Raw genomic sequence first — 22,652 nt, 5'->3', positions numbered from 1 at the left:
TTCAAAGTCCGATCCATTTAGCACAGTGATAGTACCACACAGCATGATGGAATGTATTCTCCAAGTGAATGTAGAACTTTGATTTCCACAGGGACGGTGCAGCAATTACTCTTATCAATACTGCCGATCAGTAGTACTGCTGCCGATCTACTCTTGGTGGTATACAATGAAATCCCTCACTCACCCTTGTCACCCTCAATGCTTCCTCCAAGGTTTGTTCAACATGGAGGAGTACTGATTCATCAGCCGAGGGAGGACAGTACATGATAGTCAGCAGGAGGTTTTCTTGCTCATGTTTAACTTGATGCCATGAGATTTCATGGTGTCCAGTCAATGTTGAGGATTGTCCCAGAGTAACTCCCTCCTGACAGTATACCACGGTGTCATCACCTTTGCTGTGTTAGTCCTGCCAATGGGACAGGACATAACCGGATGTGGCGATGGTGGTGTCTGGGACATGGTCTGTAAGGTATCATTCTGTGAGTATGACTATGTCAGGCTGTTGCTTGACTAGTCGGTGAGACAGCTCTTCTAATTTTGGCACTAGCCAACAGATGTCAGTAAAGAGGCAGTTGTTCTAGGCACCTATATGTTTTATAGGTTATGTTTATGCGGATTATGTTTTAACCAAACTTCTTGACAGAGCTGTTTCTACTGTTGTCTTTTCCGGTGCTTAGTTTGTTGGCAGGTTATCTGTCCTGTTTTACTTCTTTGTTGAGACTTTGTAGCAGCTAATATAACTGAGTGGATTGCTAGGCCATTTCAGAGGGCAGTTAAGAACCAACCACATTACTTTAGGTTTGGCATGAGATATAGGCCTGACCAGGTGAGGATGGCAGATTTCCTTCCCTGAAGGACATTAGTGAACCAGAGGGGTTTTTCCAACAATGGTTTCATGGTTGTCAGTAGATTTTGAATTTCATATATTTTATTGAATTCAAATTCAACCATCTGCTGTGGCAGGATTCAAACTCAGGTCTCCAGAACATTAGCTGAGTTTCTGGATTAATAGGCTGGCAGTAATATGACTAGGCCATCACCTCCTCTTTTTAAAGTAATTTCTCATTTATCTTCTCATAAATATTCCATAGCTACCATTGACCTTTTCTCAAACAATATCCTAATGGTTTGGTGATGGCTGCCACCTTTGGAATGAACTTTCCTACCTGATTAACGATTGCCAAAAATCTCTGGACAGCATTGAAGTTCTGTTATTTTGGAAAGTTTCACTGGCATTAATTTTCAATTGTCTATCCTTCTCCCTCTCAGTTGTATGATCGGTCCCAATATCTAACATTTATTCTTGTAAATTTGTGTATCTTGCTTAATATGAGACTTGCATTCTGTAATGCATTCAGAACACCGCAGAGTCTGTGGTCATGCTCCTTGGCGTAATCATGGTCATCGATATGACAAATTGCTCCAGTTGTCCCTCCCAGTGTGTAACATTGGAACTGATAACATGATAAAAACAAGCTGATTAAAACAGAATTGTTCAAAAGATGTGATAAAAGTTGTACATGTCTTCTGGGGGGATTGCCAGAAGCTGCTGTGGGTGTCTCGCTTATCAAAGAACATGCTATTGTCAAGTTTTGTTAGCTGGTAATCTCTAAAGACATTGAACAAACTTGTTTTTGAATTTCTTTATCAATTGTGTCAGGTCTACACCTAGCCTGAGTTCACCTTTCAGTTATAAACCCTTGATACCACATGGTTGGCTCTGTGACCAGTGATATTACTCCTCTGTGTTTCATTCTATCAAGTTCTTCTCAAATTTGACTGTGGAAAGGGCAATGATTGCTCATTTGGGGATGATATCAGTACTGGCATTCGGTATTCCTCTCATCTATGTAAGTAGAATCATAGAATCCCTACAGGCCAGTAAATCTACACCAATCCTCCAAAGAGCATCCCACCCTGACCAACCCCATACCCTATCCCCGTAACCCTTCACTTCCCATAGCTAATCCACCTGACCCGCACACCCCTGGACACTATGGGACAATTTAGCATGGCCAATCCACCCAATCTGCACATCCTTGGACTGTGGGAAGAAACTGGAGCACCCAGAGGAAACCCACTCAGAATGTACAAACTCTGCACAGTCACTGGGTCTTCCAGTCAGTTGTTGTTTCTTCTGTTGAAGTCATCTACTAATATTTCCCTCAGGGATTTTGTTGTATGGCACCAATTCCTGCGTAAATTGAAAGCTGGACTGCTGCTACTATGGTTTGCATTGCTGCGAGATTTTGGTTTGGGGCTCTATTTTGGACATTGGCCAGATAGTTTTCCTTGTATCTTTGCTGGTGGTACGTGGCCTGCTATGTTTTCTATTTACTTGTGAGTGACTGCTGTTTGTCTCTGGTATGTCTCAAAAAATACTGAATTCAGTACATTCACTCGCTCTGCGGCAGAGTTAAAAGTCAACATATTTCAGATAGGCATGTTGCATCCATTTGTGCTGCAACACTACAGGGGACACTTCCTGCTAACCTGCAGCATGTATATTATACATAGGAAGTAATTGATGCTTTTTAGAGGTGGGTGTCTTGTAATTCATTTTCTCATTTGCAAATAAATAGGCAACCTAAAGTAAGTTTTGCAATTCAAATTGAATGGACGAAACAATAAAGATTAAAAAAAAAGCCAAATGTGGGACTTGAAACAATAATTCATGAGTAGAGTTCTATTACCTAACAAATGAACTAACTGAGTTGTGCAGGAATTGGGATTTGTGAGACACTGTTGATCTTGTTGCCAACTGGAGAGGTATCAGGATCTGGAGCGCTTGTGCCAGTGTCCATAGGGCAGACCATGTGCATACACACAACCATTGTACAAGGTGGAAAATCTTCCATTTTCCTATAAAACATCGGGAAAGCTCCATTTTTACCGGAGAAGGTGAGAAACCTCCATGTTGACTGCAAAAATGAAGGAAAACTTGTGTAAGGATATAAAGATACAGTAATGCTGTATGACAGAGATTTTAAAACTTCCAAGATAGGAAAAAGAAACAGCATTGCTGTTATTGAAGAATTAAGAATTTATGTGGTAAAGAGATTAAAGCATCATTGATGTGCTATGAGATTAAATGTCTTTATTGATAGGAATAAAAACACCTTTGAGATACTGCAGAATTTTAAATAATTTATAGAAGAATAACTAATCATGTTAGTCAAGAATGGCAGCAGAAATAATACTTTCTGCTGGATTAAATTCATCAATCAACCAAAATCTGAACTGTTTATAAGGTATAAAAACCCTAAAGATGCCTGTGACAAGCCAAAACAAAGAGTCAGTATCAGTTGTGTGAAACAAGTAAGCCTCACAGGCGCAGTGTCCAGCTATTAAAAAGTAATGCTCTATCTATAAAATTATAGGTAACATTCAGAAGATTGAGAATGAGGATATAGTTATATTACAGCAAGCAGTCAAATAGATAATCATACAGGTTATTAATGTGGTACAACAACTTGCAATGAAGAGACATCAAATGCATTCCTAGGGGAAATTAATAAACTGCCAACTCAGTCTGACACCCCCTGTTAAAATCAATGGATGTCTCATTATTTTAAAACATGATGCAGGAGTGGGTATCTCTGTCTTATCAGATTGTTTACTCTGGGTGAAGAAATAAAAGTTACAGCCTACTGAGATGAAATTACATAGTTGAGATGAAACAGCTCTCAAAATTAAGGCATGTCACTGAGCAACACTACAATCCATGGAGATGTAGAAGAATAGAGAATGAATAAATAACTTGTGATAAAGAAACTTTGATTGCTTTTGAGTAAGAATGTGTGTCTTGTCTTTGATTTTCTTTTGTTAAGTAATAATAGATTTTTGCTCCAGTAGTGGAGTGAGAAACCGTTCACATTCAAATCTTCAATTCAAGCTTCAAATTTACAATAAAGTGTAACGTGGGATCAGGCTGAAAGAATCTGAGTAGAAGTTAATGCCTTTCCCCAGGGCAAGCTTGGTGCAGGGAGGGAGGGGTTGGCTTCCCTTCCCACCACCAACTGAGGCCTCCCACTTAAGGGTTTTATTCTACTGCCGTTTGTATTAATCGAGCAGCAACAGTGGACCCCCCCCCCCAAACCATGTGGGAAAGCCAAATGGCAAATCCTATTGAGGTTACTTGAGGATTCCCAGGTATTAAGAGTGCTTCACTAAGAGATTCAGTATCCAAAGAAGGAGCATGGGGCCCATTGTAACCACTCTGCTGTCCTTGTGGATGACACCCTTCTCTAACGACTCCCACAGCATAACCACTTGTGTCACATCCATTGGCGATCCAAGGCCGTCAGTGTGTGTAATACTGGCAACAACTACTATCTCCATGGCAGAGAAAAAGTACGGACATCTGATTGATTGGCAGCTCTTGGTGGGCATGTCCATTGTCCCTGGGGTCCTCAATCCTTGGTCAGTCATTCAGCAGGTTCTGGACTGGAATCAGTTCAGTGGGTCTTCCCAAAAAGAGGTGACAGGGGAATGGTCACTGTTTCTCCAGCCAGTGGGACTGACTCTGCCCATAATGTCTCTAACCTCTCAACAACAATGCAGGCACTGTATTCAATTACCTGGTTAATACTATTAAATAACACTGCCCGTTCTTAACTTCTCCAGTAAACACATAGTGTCTTGGAGTCCCAGTAGATATACTGGTGGAAAATAAAGTGACTTGATTCATTCAGTTAATCGTATTTAATAAATATAGCCCAAAGGTGCTGTTTAAACTGAGCAGTCACAGAATGTTCACATCTTAATATTGCTTCTTCAGTTTTGCTAGCTTTGACACATTGGCAGCACTACAGGCGACTGGGAGATAGAACCGATGACAAACACAAGCTAATATTGCAATTAATAGCACCTATCATAACCTCAAGATAACCTCAAGACAACTAGTGAAGTACTTTTTGAAGCATTGTCAGTGGTCTAAAGTGGAAAACATGTTGTTTTGAAGTTTGTCATATTATATGCAAAAGATAATTCCATGTACTTGATGCAAGAATGGCCATCAGACAACTTAAAAGCCTCTTTTATCTGTGGAAACTTTAAATTCTATATTTTAAAGCCTTTTTCAGCTATTTAATATTAACTCTCTATAATCGAGCACAGAATCTTGCAATCTTTTAAAAGGTCTTTGTAGGATGTGGGTATCACTGATGAGGTCAGCACTTATTATCTATTTTGAACTGTCCTTGAGGAAGTGGGAATGAACTAGCATCTTGAATGCAACTGTGGGTAGCGAGATGGCTCTCTGACAGGACAATTCAAAGTCAACCACACAGTGAGAAAGACTGACAGACTTACTTCCCTAATGAGCCAGATGGGTTTTCAAACAATCCAGTTTCTTTTACAGTCATGAGTGTAAATGCATTTTTAAGATAAATACAGGTTTATTTAATTAGTTGAATTTAAAGTAGGATCTTAATTCATGTCTTCAGAGCATGAGCCTAGCCCTCTAGGTCCCCAATCCACTGTATTTACTCCAAGTGGGTGGAATTGCTTCCATTTTCATTCTTTCTCTTTCTAAGTACATCCACTGTGGGAGGAGATGTGAGCGGATTTATTGCTGGGTGTTAATATTTGCCAGGAAGGTTGGCGGTTTGGAAAACTTGGCCCTGTTAGCATTTAGAGTTTGATGTACAGTCGAACTATTGGGAATGTTGATTTATAACTGATGTAAATTCCAAGGACGTTCATAATTTTTTTTCTAAGTCACTCACCAAGATAAAATATCTTACAGTCAGTTTTAGGCTTAATGTCGGAAGGCCTTATGTTGCAGAAAAAGACATCAAACCTAGGGCGTTTACTCTGTATGTTGCTGCCATCTGGTGGCCGAAATGGCTTTAGTTGCGAACTATCTGAGAATCAGGGTAACAAAGTGTGAAGCTGAATGAACGCAGCAGGCCAAGCAGCATCTCAGGAGTACAAAAGCTGACGTTTCGAGTCTAGACCCTCTAAGAATCAGATTTGGGAATGAGTCTATTATATGTATGGGGAGAGTCATGCTGTGATGATATTGGTGAAAGAAAATGTGTGCAGAGCAAGCCACCTTCCCTGTGAATTTTGAGAGATTCACTTCTTAACTGTTAAGTGCTGATCAGAATTGAGCTCCTTTGTGATATGGTAGGAAATTTTTGCTGTGGCATCAGGCTTTGGTTGAAAAATTGGTGAATACCCTGATTGATACCTCAAATAAAAACAGAAATTGCTGGAGAAATTCAGCAGGTCTGGCAGCATCTGGTGAGAAAGTAACAGGGATAATGTTTCAAGTTTGGTATGACTTTTCAGAACTCTTAAAAAGACTTAAAGTTTTAACTGTCCTCTCTCCCCAGATGCTTTCAGCCCTGCTGAGTTTCTGCAGCATTCACTGGTTCTATTTTAACTTTCCAGCAAACACAGTATTTTCCTTGCATCTTATTGTATAAGCTCCCTGTTCAAATTCCATGTTGGCATGACCCATAAGTAATGTAAGTGTTGGTCATGTATAGAGAGAGAGAGAGAGAGAGAAATGGGAAGTTAATAGTAGATTATAATGAAATGGCAGATGAAATTAAGAAATATTTTGCTTCTGAAGGAGGAAAAGAGAGAGGGGTACTTTGTGAAATTATAGTGATGAAGGAAGTGACTTTAAGCAAACTGATGGAGCTGTGGACAGACAAGTTTCCAGGATAGACTTCATCTGATGGTCTTGAATGAGGTGACTAATGAAGTAGTAGATGTATTGGTGTTATTTTTCCTAAATTCCCAATTCAGAAAAGGTTGGAAAATCACAAACATAACCCCGCTATTCAAAACAAGAGGGTGCAAGGAATTTTAGGGTGGTTAGACCGACAAGAGGAAGATGTTAGAACCAGCCATTGAAGAGGTTACAGTTGGTCACTTAGAAAAACTTGATGAAATCTGGAAGATTGTGAAAGAGAAATTATCTTCAACCAGCTTATTAGATTCCTTTTACCTGCCGTGGGTAAAGGGGATCCTGAAGGCGCAGTGTACTTGTATTTCTAGAAGCCATTTGATAAGGTGCCCCATCAAAAGATTATTGTAGAAAATAATAGTTCACATAGTAAGGGATAGAAGATTGGCTGCTCAATGAAAAAATAGAATAAACATTGAAGAATTTTTTGTTTGATTGGCAGCATGTGATGAGTGGAGTCCTGCATGAGTGGAGTCCTGCAGAGGTCTGACCTGGGTCTCAGTTTCTTATAGTTTACATCAATGACTTAGATGAAGGGAGAGAAGACACGGTACTAAATTCATCAGTGATACACAGGTATTGAAAGTATGTTGTGAAGAAGACATAAGTTTGCAGGTGAATATAGATAGATTGAGTGAGTGGGCAAAAATTTGGCAGATAGAGCGTAATTTTAAGTTGTTCACTTTCAAAGGAAGTGTAAAAAAGCAGAGATAATGGGAACTGCAGATGCTGGAGAATGCAAGATAACAAAGTGCGAAGCTGGATGAACACAGCAGGCCAAGCAGCATCTCCTGTGTTCATCCAGCTTCACACTTTGTTATCTTGTAAAAAAGCAGAATATTGTTTAAATGTACAATGACTGAAGATTTCTGAGGTACAGAGGTAATTATGTCTTCTGTTGCATGAGTCACAAAACGAGCAGGTACACCACATAATCAAGAAGGTTAATGAGATGCCAACCTTAATTATGAGAAATTTAAATGTAAAAGTAAGGGTGTTATCTTTTAATTATATGGGACATTCCTTTGACTATCTCACCATTACTATATGCAGTTTAGAGAAGGGTGTGATTGGAGACAATTCAGAGGTTGACAAGATTGATGTCTAGAATGAGTGAGTTTTCTTATGAGGAAATGTTGAACAGGCTGGGCTTGTTTCCACTGGAGTTTAATGGAGTTTAGTAGAGTGTGGAGTGACTTGATTGAAGTGTATAAGATCCTGTACGGTTTCAACAGAGCGCATGTGGAAAGGATGTTTCCGCTAGTTGGTGAGTTTAGGACTCGGGGGCAGTATTTTATGTCACCCTTTTGGAATAGACATGAGCACACATTCTTTTCTCTTAAAGGGTAGTGCAGCTTTGAAATTCTCTGTCTCAGGAGGCAGTGGAGGTGGAGTCATTAATTATTTTGTAGCAGTTGTAGATAGATTCTTGCTAGGTAGGGGCATCAAAGGTTATTGAAGTGAGAAGGGAACATGAAATTCCAAATGCAAATCTTGTCAAATAGAAGACAGGCTTGAGGGGCCAAACGGCATACTTCTGCTCCTATTCTGTATGTTTGTGTGTACCAGTAATGCCCAGCACTGTCTCCTCTGTGGGGTTAGAAAGTACAGGCATACCTGTTGCTCTCCTCTGAACTCCTGCCCCCAGTTATAGGCCACAAAAACACAAAAACTCAGCAGGTCTAGCAGCATCTATGAAGAAAAATAATCAAAGTTAACATTTCGGGTCCAGTGACCCTTCCTCAGAACGACCTGAAACGTTAACTTTTATTTTTTTCTTCACACATGCTGCCAGACCTGCGGAGCTTTTCCAGCAACTCCTGTTTTTTTCCTGATTTACAGTTTTAGTTTTAGTTGAATTGCTGATTCATATGCAAACAACAAGATGTGGGTATGAAGCTTCTAGCAGTGCCAAGTGTGAGAGGTGAGTTGAAGGTACGGATGTTAGGTTTGATTCCTGATTGAAAGAGATTGTGATTCAGCAGTGACTGAGTCTAGTGCTACAGCAGTTAGGATAGGTCATTTGAAGATGCATTCACTGCCCTCAAACGCATTTGTGAGATTACTGAGCTTCGTGTGGCACTCTGTCCAGGGTCTCAGGGTGACTCCTGTAATTCATATCCAAGTCAGCCTGCTCTCTCTTCCTTTGGTGGACATATCTAGAAGGCCTCCTGGTCCCCTATACATTCAGGACATCTCCCTTCTTTTCCACCTCCTTCATCAGGATCAGGAAGCCTTGGGTCCTACCATTCTTCAATCTATCTTAGCTCAGAATCATTTCCTGAAAAACTGCCGATGTCTGTGAGTGTGAAGCGAACTGCCAGAGAAAGTGGTAGGTGCAGGTATGGCTACAATATTTAAAAGACACTTGGGCAGGTACAGGAATCGGAAACGTTGACAGGTTTATGGGCCAATCGCAGGCAAAGAGGATTAGTTTAGTTTGGGAAACTATGTTGGATGAATTAGTTGGATCAAAGTCTGTTTCTGTTGTATGACTCTAAGTCCTAATGCACTTCACCCCTTTGATTGCTGCAGATGAGCTTTGGGTGGAATGGGCTAGCTTTAAGTGGTTGTAGAAGGTTACAATGTGCTGCCTTTCTGAAGTGTGCGGTGGTGTACAGTGTGTTTAGCGTTGGCTGCATGCACCAACCATGGGAGTCAGCAGGAAGTGTGAAGTCTATAGGAGCGTGTGAGGTCTCCCAGTGCTCTGCATCTCCACCCAGCTGAGCAGTGCTGTGTTGTCCTGCCTCTTCTGAGGGGACTGCCATTGCCTCCCTCACATCCTCAGTGTCACCTTGTGTGAGCCATTTTAAACTCATGATGTGGGTGTAGCTGGGGTAGGGGAGGCTGTGCTCACCTGATATGATGGCTCTGGTTTAGTTGATTGTTCCTCCGTGAGAAGACAACCGTGTCAGGCTGACATGCTGAGTCTCCCTCTCCGCAACTGGGCCTGCGTTCAACCTCAGAGCTGGTTAGGAACATGCACCTCTGTCAGCAGCTGTTTCTGAGAAGTTAAAGCAGGCCATTAGAGGTTGCTTATAGCATGGATGAAACGCAGGAGGAGGGAAATCCATCTCTGGTTGCTTGGAGCTGTTAAGATCATTTGACATTTTCTGGACAGATTGCCATTTCACTATCTCCGATTTCCTGATTGGCTACCATCCAGGCACAGCCAAGGGGCTCTTTCTCCACAGACATTGAGTTGTCTGGATTGGGAACGTCACCACTTAATAGAACCCTTTCTCTGAAGGAGAGTTCTTTTCTCCTGCAAGGTAAAGATTGAGAGCATGGACACTGTGATGTGCTCCCATAGGTCGAACTTATGACTTCACTTTAGTCAGAGTTGCCACTTCCACAAAGGTTGCAGCGAGAGCTTTAACATTTTCTCAGTAATGCTGCAACGCAATCACAGGCTCCATGTTCTGGGGACTGTGCTCCTGCAGGCTGCTATATTTGACAGGTTTTCACTCTTATAGGCCAGGTAACTAAGGATGGCAGACTTATTAAAGGGTACTAGTGAACCAGAAGGATATATACAAAAATTTAAAGTATACTCTCTGTCCCGAATTTCATTAATGGACTTCAAATCCCACCAGCTTCCAGACATAGCCTCAGAACCTTAGCCTAGACCCCTAGAATACTAGTCAAACGGTGTGGCCACTGCATCACCATCTCTACCTGGGCGAGATTCTTTTTTAATGGATGTAATGTTACACTCAACCTCCAGTTCTCAAGAGATCATTTGGGGTGGCACAATGGCTCAGTGGTTAGCACTGCTACCTAACAGTGCCAGGGACCTGAATTCAATTCCAACCTCGGGTGACTGTCTGTGTGGAGTTTGCTCAAATCTCCCCGTGTCTACGTGGGTTTCCTTCGGGTGCTCTGGTTTCCTCCCACAGTCCAAAGATGTGCCGGTTAGGTGGAGTGGCCATGCCAAATTTCCCCATAGTGTGCAGGCTGGGTGCGTTTGCTGTAGGAAATGGAGAGTTAGGGTAAGGGGGTGGGTTGGTATGGGATACTCTTCAGAGGGTTGATGCGGGCTGAATGGCCTATTTTCATACTGTAGGGATCCTATGAAATGCTTGTGTCATCCTTGCTGAGAATGTGATGCCTGTTTATTTCACTCCATACTCTGAAAACTGAGCCAAGTTCATGATAGGTTGCCTTATCCAGAAGGAGTGGGAACATCCAGCACTAAGAGCTGACCAATGACTGGTGCAATACGATGCTTTACTACTTCACTTGATATGAGAATTTGAAGAGAAGATTAAACACAGCATTACAAAAACCTACTAAACCTGTTAAGTAATACTATAACGGAACTAATTTGAAACATATTTCAGCATGGATCTTCTCTGCAAGGTAATTCAAAAGCACAAATATAATGGTACATTTGGCTACAGCCTTCATCAATCCAGAGAAAATGATCTGAAAAAAGAAATTTTTAAGAATGTGAATCATATCTTTGGTAGTGTCACAATGTAGCACTAAAAAGACACAGAATGTAGCAGGTATACTTTGGTAAATGTAAAGCAATTACTGTTCAAATTCTGCTAGAATTGTAAGTAAATTGCCTGCTTTGATATGTAAAAACCCTCTTGAAGTTGGTACAATCTTTTTATGAGAAGTTTGAACTTCCAATTAACAGCTGAAAGAATGATGTTAAGGTTTCACATTTTAAAAGTTTACTCTTACAAACAATTAACAAAACATAAGAGACTAACTTTCTTTTGTAGGTAATGTATACTTTAAATTACATAGAGGTACATTCTATTTTATACTTATCACACTTTGCATTCCCACAGAGTTACAGTTTTACTTACCCTTACATTTTTAACTTACAACTGTCATCTTCTTTTTACATTTCAGTTTCCAGAATAACTTTTATTCCTAGAACTAACTTTCACTGTGAGGGTTACGATAGATTCCTTCCCTCTCGTCTCAAGCTGAATAAAATTTTCAGCCTCCTTAAATCCTCGTGAACTCAGTCTTCAATATGAGCATGAACTTTCACCCTTGTTCTACGTGGTCAATGTCGAGTTGGCATTGTATGCGTTTTGGATGCAGGACCGTTTAACCTTGCTACCTGCCCTGAGATGACTGAAGATCACACAAAAAAATTTCTGTCAGGCTGTGATAATCATAGGGTAGTAAGAAGCTTTTAAGTAAAAATGTTTTCCTCCTCCTCCTTTTCCATGGCAACATGAAACACATTAACCTCATAGTAAGGTAGAATTGCTAATTAGCTATCTTTGATTATAACTCCTTTTCATCTTAGAAGTAAATTAATAGTTTATTGAACAATTATTTAAAACTTGATAGCTGTTATGTCTTTCCAGGCCTTTGGGACACTCAGAATCTACTTATGATGTACAAAAAGAGTGCTGCCATTGTCTGTAAGTAAATAACTTGCACTTTCCTCTCAGCAAAGCAATTCAAGCCTTTTTTGATCTCTAACAATCAAATGACCCATACTTATTGTCAACAACAAATGCTGGAGATCACAGCAGGTCAGACAGCATCCATGGAGAGAGAGAAAGTTAACATTTCGAGTCTAGATGATTCTTCATGAGAGCTGAAGTGTGGAGGGAGCAGCATTTATGCTATAGATCTCATCTTCATAGTAGGTACTTTACAGCCTTCTGGACTGAATTTTGAATTCAACACCTTTAAATTGTGACCATTTCTTCCTTTTTTAGCTAGTTATCATGTCCTTCCTTCTCCCCATCCTATTTACTGTCCTTTCAAGTCTGGCAGGAGACACACAATTGTTCTGCCATCCTCACTTTCTATCACTTAATCTGAACAGTTAACACTTTTTCTTCACTAGCACTCTATACCCACTACCCCCAAACACATCAGCCCCAAACTACAGCATAAATGCTGCCCCCTCCACACTTCAACTTCAGCTCCGATGAAGAGCCATCCAGACTGGAAATGTTAACTTGCTCTCTGTCCATGGACGCTGTATGACTCACGGTCATCTCCAGCATTTGTTGTTTTCTGTACACATTCCAGCATCTGCAGTACTTTTCTCTTACAGACTTACTGTCAAGTGGACTGTAGAAATGGACACAATCTCTGTCATTTATCCTAAATTTAAAGCCATAATCCCAAAATACATCAATCCTATAAACCTCGTAAATGTAACAAAATAAACTTCAATCTAGTGGAAAAGAGGAGGGAAGTGACAAGGAAAACTTTGAGCATACCATTACATCGATATCAAAGGTAAAAACATCCATTCAATTTTCAGTGAGGGATTTTCAAACAGAAGATATACCAGATTTGGTAACAAATATATAGACGGTTAATTGCTGTCTCCAGCTGTCAGAAAGTCAGTCATAACTGTGGTGTCATTAATGTGATTTCCTTTCTCTTGTAAAACAAAGTTTAAGTAGGCATAGGGAGCAGTTCCTCCCATTCAGCTCGTTTATCATGCTCATTTCCCTGACTCAGAATGGTCTGAATTAAAATGATCACCCCGTGCTGGAAGTTTGTGGGTTTATTTTTGTATTGTCCTGGAAGTATGGATACCTTTGTTAATCAGAACTGGTGTCAGAAGCCACTAGCCATAGTACTATGCACCAACCACCCAAGTATTACTTGGTGAAAAGCTAGGAGTGATTTACCTCTTTGGAGGATGATGGTGGAGAGGGAAGGTTTTATTTCCAGACTGTGAATTGATCAACAGAAAGGAGATGATTACCAATAGTTGGAACGGTAAAATGCAGTTTATGGTATTGTGCAAAATGGCCATCAAGCCTCTGGCTGAAATCCCAATCCACTCAGCACCTTTGTTTATAAAATCATAAGGGGCATGGATAGGGTAAATAGACAGTATCTTTTCCCTGGGGTGGGTGAGTCCAAAACTAGAGGGCTTAGCTTTAAGGTCAGAGGGGAAAGACTTAAAAAGGACCTAAGGGGCATCTTTTTCATGCAGAGGGTGCTGTGTGCATGGAATAAGCTGCCAGAGGAAGTGGTGGAGGCTGGTACAATTAAAACATTTAAAAGGCATCTGGATGGCAAAATGAACAGGAAGAATTGCGAGGGATATGGGCCAAATACTAGCAAATGGATCTAGATTTAATTAGGCAATCTGGTCGGCATGAACAAATTGCAGTGAAGGGTCTGTTTCCGTGCTGTACTACTCTATGGCTGTACGATAGGAAAATCGGATTTAGGTTGATCCATGTTTTGAACACCTGCTGATTTTAAAATCAATATTCCATGAGGCAGAAGATATATAATGAGTCTACTGATCTTCCTTTGATTAAAAGAACTGAACGGTACTATAAGTCCAGCTTTTCTTTATAAGTAACAACAGAAAGTGTATCTTTGCTGTTTCATTTTGAGAGAAAAAAATTCCTGAACAAGTTCCAGTATAAGATAGTCTACAATAATACTAATAATTGGTACATTATTTTTCCATTGCCTTTAACCATAGAAATATTTCTGATATATTATGGGACTTTATGATCATTGATTTGCACTTGATGACAACTGCACTGGGAATTCTGTTTACAGGCATTTTACATAGGTAAATGCCCCTTCTTCAGGTAATAATCAGTTAAATATGCTGCCTCTTAACATTTATCCTTTAGTAGACCTGACACCTCAGTTCATTTGTGATAGCTCATTGGAACATGGAGGTGTATAAGGCCTAAAGAACATTATGGTCAATAATAATACATCACTTATGCCTCACACCTGTTCAATAGAGGGCAGGAGAGGCAAGTAGCTGTGAAATTCCACTACAAGGAATAGAGATTTTCAAGCCCAAATCAATGGTTAAGAATAGTTTTGAATGATGATTGAAGGGAATGAGGAAAAAGGGGGTAAGAGATCAAAGCAGCCCATAAAACACAAGAGCAGCAGTCTGCTATTCAGCCCAGAGTATGCTCTACCATTCAATGAGATGCCCGTCTAGTCCCAAACTACTCTACAAGGGAAACAACCTCTCAACAGCCATCTGTCGAGCCCTCCCCGAATAATCCTACATGTTTTAACAAAGTTGACTCTCATTCTTCTCAACTCCAAAGATTGAAGGCCCAACCTACTCAACCTTTCCACATAACACAGTCCATCCATACATGTTTGTGATCAGCCTAGTAAACCTTTCTCTGGATTGTCCCTATTGTCAGCATGTCTTCATTTAGATAAGGGCACTACTACTGTTCTCAATATTATGGGTATGGGTTAACTACTGCCTTGCATAATTTCAGCAAGATTTCCCCATATTTATACTATTTTGTATGAAATAAAGGCCACTTTCGATTTGTCCTCCTTATTACCTATTGAACCTGTATGCTAACATTTTGTGATTCATGCATGAGGTTGCTCACATTCCAAATCCCCAGGCCGAAAATAGCTTGAGCACTGGTTAGATCCATAACATATTGTTCTAAGAAACTGTTTGAAAATACTACATATTTTTCCTTGTGCCTGCCTATGACAATTTGTTTTTCCCAATTTCCATGAAGATTAAAATCACCTATGATTAACTTACTGCGTTTTTTACATGTCCTCATTGTCTCCTGATTTAATCTCTGTCCCTACTATATATCTACTGTTATGGGGCCTGAAGTCCATGCCCATCAGTATATTCTTCCCTTTGTCAATTCTTACGGATTCTGCATCTTCCAATTCAAGATCATTTAGATTTAGACTCCCTACAGTGTGGAAACCGGCCCTTCGGCCCAACAAGTCCATGCTGAATCTCAGAGCCTTGCCCCTATAACCCACCTAATCTACATATCCTGAAAACTATGGGCAATTTAGTCTGGCCAATCCATCTTACCTGCTCATCTTTGGACAGTGGGAGGAAACTGGAGCACCCAGAGGAAATCCACACAGACATAGGGAGAATGTCCTAACTCCGCACAGATAGCCGCCCGATGGTGGAATCGGACCCAGGCCCCTGGTGCTGTGAGGCAGCAGTGCTAACCACTAGCCCACCATGCTAGCCCAAACACACAGACTTGTCCAGTATGGGTACTGAACCGATGGCCTTGGCATTATTAGTGCCATGCTGTGACCATATGTGCTAACTGACCCATATTCCTTACTGGCGTACTTATTCCGTCTTACATAAACCTACTGGTTTTGACAGTTCCAGCAATCCTCAGCATTCCCATTCACAGCATCCAAGTAACAGGACACATTCTGGCTCTGCTTTCAGACTAAAATGCTTTAGTGCTCATTGCCAAAGCTGAGAAGACTTGGCCCTTTAAACCTACTCTCTGACAGAGTGACATGTTTCTGTCGTCTAGTAGTTGTCATGTTTGGGTAGCGTATGAGAGATGCTCAGTTTGAATTTGGTTAGAAACATCACTGCAATTTTAAAAAAGTACCTGTAGTGCAGTGGTTATCACATTTGCCTCACAGGAAACCGGTCCACAGTTTAAATCCAAAGAGAAACCCAATCTTTGTAAAAAGGCTTTTGTCTTGTATTGGTGGTGTCACTCCCCCTCGGCAAGAATGTCAGGGTTCAAGTCTCACCCGCGCTGGAGGGGTGTCATAACATGTCCCAGCAGATTCATTAAAAGTAATTAAACTCTGACAGACCCCTTCCATCTAATCTTTCTGTCAGTTACCTGATAAACAGCTCCAGGAATTAGAACAAATGTTGAGCCAAGGTACATGGGGCATTGAGAAACAACGCTAGCAAATGGAAAGGAGAGGTTGGAGAATCCCTTTGTTCTTCCTGTGCAGTTGATGTTCCAGTGGCCCCTGGTCACATAGCCAGCATAAGCTGTGATGGGAAAAGTGTACAGCAGACATCACAATATTGGCCCCTAACACTGGAAACTTAAAAAGAGAGACCAAATGAATGCAAGGAGCTGGTCAAAAGGTGTAGGCTACGTGACCATTTACTATAATGATATTGTGCCTAAAAGAGTTAAATTATGAAAACTGATTGCATGAATTAGGTTTGCAGTACCTTGAGTTTAAAAAGAAAGGGTGATATAGGTGAAGTGTTTAGGATTATTAGATAATGAAAAGCTTTGGTTTTGGATGGGGTCCAGAACAATGGCACATAACCTTACAGGTGTTAGGCTATCATGAAGGATAATGACAGAAAGCTCTTCTTCACTCAAACAGCAATGTTAGGGGCCAATATTGTGATGTCTGCTGTACACTTTTCCCATCACAGCTTATGCTGGCTATGTGACCAGGGGCCACTGGAACATCAACTGCACAGGAAGAACAAAGGGATTCTCCAACCTCTCTTTTCCATTTGCTAGCGTTGTTTCTCAATGCCCCATGTGGAACATTCTCCTCCAAAACAACTTTGAGCCTGGAGACCAATTGAAGATGGCACAACTGAGATTGAGGAATGGATTTGCACAGCATTAGGTAGACTCAGCAGACCTCTTTAAAGAGCTGGCAGGATCGAGATTTGCAAGTTCCTTCCTTATTTCTGAGAGAGCCAAATTTCTGCGTTTAGGGGAAAGGGAGCAGTGTAGCTCACAAATGGTGGGACATGCAGTCTCAGAAGGAATTTTTGGATTTGGTGCTGTGTTCAAACATACCTCATTTTGGCTGTTCTAAGGGCCATAACCCATTGTGCAGGAATCTGAACTGATGGACTAGATATCAGCACTTTTAAATGGTGAATAAAGTCTATATAAATGTCATGCTCTTGACATTTTTAAGTGGCTTCTCTCCTTAATCTTTTTAAAAAAAACTGCTGCTAGCAGTGAAGGCTTAAAAAAAACCTCTGTGAGCTGCTTTTATTGGGATGCTATTGGGTGTAGGTTAGAAAAATAAATCAACCTCCATTCATACAGTTTGAATGGGATCTTTGTTGATATTTCCCCAAGGGCCATTATTACATCATCTTGAATGCTTGTTTGAGTTTTAAATGTTACAACAATCTCAGCAGATGTTTGGAGTTCATACTTTGACAGTTATAAAAGGCTATTAAGAGATTTGTTGTCTTTGTTCTGGGGTCTGAATAGCAGATCTTTTGCTTTCATAAGAGAGCAATCACTTGAGATTTTAAATCTTTGAATGGATTTATTGAATGCGTATTTTTCACTATCAAGCATCTGAGTGATGGAGATGAAATTGATTCTTAGGAGATTTTCCTAACCTCCATAACAGCTGCTAAGATCTAACCATGGCAGATAGTGGATGAGTTTAAATATGGAGATAGCCAAACAGAACTTTTGGTGCAATTAGATAATCACATGCAGGAGGAAAATATAGAAGATTGTACTGTTAGAATTAGATGAAAATACATTTGAGGACTTTCATGTTGTGTGTAAACACTAGGTGGGCCAAGTGACTTTCTACACTGTACATCCAAATTATGTAATTCAATGTTGTGATGTAAGATGGGTGATTTGTATGTTAAAATCATTTTTTTTTTGAGTTTGTATTTTGAACTTTGAAAAGATAGGTTTTCTGTGTCTGAAAGGGTTTACTTATGAACTTATAGGTGTTTCTGTAACCATGGTTATTTACCTTTAAACACAATCTGAGAGAGATAGCATGGGGAAGCTAATTATTTAGATTGTGAGGTTTTTATGATTATGTGCATTATTTTTCAGTTTAAAAGGTCAGGGAACTTTTTCTACTATTAATTTAGGTGAACACCTATAGTTTGGAAAGATAAATTAGTTTTAGTTGGGAGCTTTGTAGAAGCCTTGGATGAAGCTGAATGAGAGGAATGGGCTTCTGAGAGAGGGGATAGTTTAAGAATTGTTAAAGAAATATTTATCTAAGTGTAAGGAATTTACTTTAAAATGCTCCAAATAGAAGTGTTCAGTTAAAATCCTGAAGTAGTTATTTGAAGCTGAGAAAGTCTAATCTCAGCTATATGAAGATTTCAGGTAGAAGCGATCAGATTCTCAAGACTGGGAGTTGAAACATTGTTTAATTAAGCCCTGTGGAGGAGATAGTGAATCAAATTCTCTCTGGTGTGAGTACTGTTTGGGATTAATAGGACTGCACTTATAATGTGTTTCAAAATCTTTAAACATATGATGTATATAGGTAGTTTAGCTTCATCTATAGTATCTTAATTTCTTCTGTGTAATTAATTTCTATTTTGTTGCTAGAATCAAATCTGAAGCCTTGCATTTTTTGTTTCAGTATTAGACCACCTCATTAAAACTAAAAAGTCAGAATATGATCTCTCAAGGTTTCAGTCTTGTCCAGTAATAAGAGCAGCTAAGATCATAACAATGGAAAGGGAGATTTAAAATCGAATACAGAGACAATCACTGACAATCAGGATCAGTAAAGCGGTCATCAGTCAGATTTTTAAACAAGTGCTGCAAGGAATGGGTAAAGAGTAATAATTGTTTGTATTGCTGTTCCTCTATCTGAAGATCACACTCATTGATCATTGATCCATCTTTGAGGAGATTGAAGGAGCATGCACATGAAAGATACAAATGCTCAGTCAGATCACGAACTATTACTATTGTTAAACTATCGTTTCATTACAAACTGAGTTGTGAGGCCACTGTCATGAGAAACATAGACCACTAATGACAGAAAGCAGCATAATTGTGTCCAAGAAATATAGAGCAAGCCAAGTTTATATCAGAGTTTCCATGGAAGCCTATCCAGTGAAAATCCACATAAATGAGGCAACATGCTATTATGTGGTGACATGGATAATTTGTTTCCTCATTTTTCCGACAAATTGACCTTCTGCTGGGAGACATTTGATTGATGGCTATGCCATTCTCACCTGAAAACCTGAAGACTACCTGTTGAAAATACCATGTGGATGTTGTGCGGCTAGTGTCTATGTAAATCACATTTTGGGCAGGCTTTTAGGCACGAATTCTCAACCAAACTATGCTGGAAATTGTTTAAGCCTACAAGTGTACCAGATAGATTTAAAGGAGAAGTAAAGAAAGGTTTGTGTGCTGTCTGCCAATCACACTTTCTCCCATCTTTAGGAACCATAACTGGTGAGCTGTTAGGTTACTGCTCTAATTCTCCCACTACAAATGTTTTCTGCACCCTTTAATTATTGTTGTGGAGATCAGGTTTGCTTTCCATACTAGCAAACTTACCACTAATTTTCAGAACTGTTCTTGCACTGATGCTATCATTTTGCTGAGAACTTGTTCAATTATTCCCATTGCATCTTCACTGCATGTTTATGGCAGTCTCCAAACCCTCTATTAGCACCATCTGCAAATGATTACTTTCGAGGACACCATCCCAGGAAATTTTTATTGGCTCCACAGAAGAGCTATCTTCTATTCTCACTTAGGATAATAGCAAGACTATTCCCTCAGCAGTTACTGTGTCCACTCTGCTTCCAGAGTAATAAGGTACACCAGCTTCAACCAACAGCGTGAAGTGACAAACCAGGAAGTAAACATAGGGCCTAGTATGATCCCACTAAATCTTGCAGTGAGGGGACATTCCTGCTGGTTTGTATTATGTTTTGCTGAATAAGAGATTACTCACTGAGGCAGTGAAATGGAAAAGATACAGCACCTTAATTAATAGGAAAAGCACATGCATTTAAATTCTGTGATAATGGGAACTGCAGATGCTGGAGAATCCAAGATAATGAAATGTGAGGCTGGTTGAACACAGCAGGCCCAGCAGCATCTCAGGAGCACAAAAGCTAATGTTTCGGGCCTAGACCCTTCATCAGAGAGGGGGATGGGGTGAGGGTTCTGGAATAAATAGGGAGAGAGGGGGAGGCGGAACGAAGATGGAGAGAAAAGAAGATAGGTGGAGAGGAGAGTATAGGTGGGGAGGTAGGGAGGGGATAGGTCCATCCCTTCCTCCCACCCCAAGCCGCACCTCCATCTCCTACCTACTAACCTCATCCCACCTCCTTGACCTGTCCGTCTTCCCTGGACTGACCTATCCCCTCCCTACCTCCCCACCTATACTCTCCTCTCCACCTATCTTCTTTTCTCTCCATCTTTGGTCCGCCTCCCCCTCTCTCCCTATTTATTCCAGAACCCTCACCCCATCCCCCTCTCTGATGAAGGGTCTAGGCCCGAAACGTCAGCTTTTGTGCTCCTGAGATGCTGCTGGGCCTGCTGTGTTCATCCAGCCTCACATTTCATTATCTTGCATTTGAATTCTGCCTGCTTATTCATCCATGTGAATGATGGTAACACCCCCTCCCACTCCATGGACGACACATCCATCTTGGGCCTCCTGCAGTGCCACCCAAAGGTTGCAGGAACAGCATTTCATATTTTGCTTGGGAACCCTGCAGCCCAATGGTATCAATGTGGACTTCACAAGCTTCAAAATCTCCCCTCCCACTACCGCATCCCAAAACCAGCCCAGCTCGTCTCCACCTCCCTAACCTAGCCTTCCTCCCACCTATCCACTCCTCCTACCTCAAGCCCCACCCCCAACTCCTACCTACTAACCTCATCCCGCCCCCTTGACCTGTCTGTCCTCCCTGGACCGGCCTATCTTCTCCCTACCTCCCCCCCCATACTCACCTTTACTCGCTCCAACTATGCCCCTTTGACCTGTCTGTCTCCTCTCCACCTATCTTCTCCATTAAGCATCTTCTATCCACCTCCCCCTCTTTCCCTATTTATTTCAGAATCCCGTTCCCCTCCCCTATTTCTGAAAAAGGGTCTAGACCTGAAACGTCAGCTTTCCTGCTCCTCTGATGCTGCTTGGCCTGTTGTGTTCATCCAGCTCTACACCTTGTTATCCCATGAATGATGGTGTTCTTCTGTTTGGATACCCGTGCACGCACATTGCCCATTATACTGCACTAGTATTAACATCCAAGTCACTGTAAAAGTCACTGGACCGATTTGTAAACTGATAGCCACTAGAAATACAAATTCTTACCTTGTTACTGCCAGTGGCACCAATCCAGGTATATGGACATGTATAGCATGCATTTTTTATGAGGTTTCTGACGAACAGATGATTAAAGTGGCAATGTACAGAAGCAAGGTGACCACCATATTCTTCCTGGCAATAGAGCTGAAGAAGAAACATTTTTTTTTCTGTTGCTTGACAATGCTTAAGGTATTAACTTTTTTCTAAATATTTCACTAAGCTATCAATCTATAAATTCTAATCCATATTTCAGTGTGAAAACTAAACGAAGGTTAGCGTTCTTCAACTCAAAATTAATGTTATCGTTTTTATTTATCTTTAGCAAAATTGTATATGACTTCATTTCATTAAACAATAAATCATATTGGTCAAAATTTCTTAGTTGCTATTTCATTACCATGATGAGTTAATCTTTTAAAAACTATAATGATGTAAACTTTTGTGGCCTCTTTTTGCAGCCTTGATTTCCCCATGAGCAACTGTCTCAGTATAGTTCATCAGTGCTTGTAAATTATTAGTGAGCAGTGTTTAACAAATACAAAGAAATAACTTGAATTAATAATTTCTTCATCCATTTTTATCACTTTCTGACATTTCCTCCCTTATCATTTCTATTGAACATTTAAATTATTTCTGCATTGCAGCTGTTTTTATGTTAATTGTGTCTCTTAACACATTGTATCCTTATTTGACCATGATACCTAACTTGCTCCGTGATTATTTTGAGAAAAGGAAAATTGAAAGAGATTATCCTGATTAATGCATAAAAGTATCTTGACAAACATGTCTAAATGCTCCCTACCTCTTAGGCAGGAGGCCCAGGTTCAAGTACAACCTGCTTCAAAGGTGCGTCAGGTTGATTAGAAAAAATGTAACAGACGCAACAGTTAAAAAAAGACAAAATGACCTTGGAAAGGTCAGTTGGGGAAACTTGTGATACAGTGGTAGTGGCCCCACCTCTGGCCACAAGACACAAGGATCACCATCTCCAGGAGTGTGTCATAATATGTCTGAACAGGCTGATTTTACAAAGGCCTGGGTTCCTGGGGACATTCCATGTCACAGTACTGTATAACCATGGATTAATGTGTTTCATGGACTCCCAGATGAACTGTGTTTTCAACAGCTCTGTGGAGCCCAT

General features: G+C 40.5%; 1 protein-coding gene across 6 annotated transcripts in view; it reads left to right on the top strand.

The window, feature by feature from the left end:
- Positions 1-22,652, top strand: part of LOC125460906 (lectin-like) — an 81,632-nt gene that overhangs the window by 17,025 nt on the left and 41,955 nt on the right. For 4 of the 6 annotated variants that reach the window (XM_048549112.1, XM_048549114.1, XM_059652409.1 and 1 more), the window contains exon 2: positions 12,043-12,099. The exons of the other annotated variants lie outside the window; for them this stretch is intronic. The gene's annotated coding sequence lies outside the window, so the exon portion shown is untranslated. The remainder of the gene's footprint in view (positions 1-12,042; positions 12,100-22,652) is intronic. 6 annotated transcript variants of the gene reach the window in all.

Source organism: Stegostoma tigrinum, chromosome 18, assembly GCF_030684315.1.
Source record: "Stegostoma tigrinum isolate sSteTig4 chromosome 18, sSteTig4.hap1, whole genome shotgun sequence".
Classification (NCBI taxonomy): Eukaryota; Metazoa; Chordata; class Chondrichthyes; order Orectolobiformes; family Stegostomatidae; genus Stegostoma; species Stegostoma tigrinum.
The sequence above is the reverse complement of the archived record's forward strand: the minus strand, read 5'-3'. Positions and strand labels throughout refer to the sequence as shown.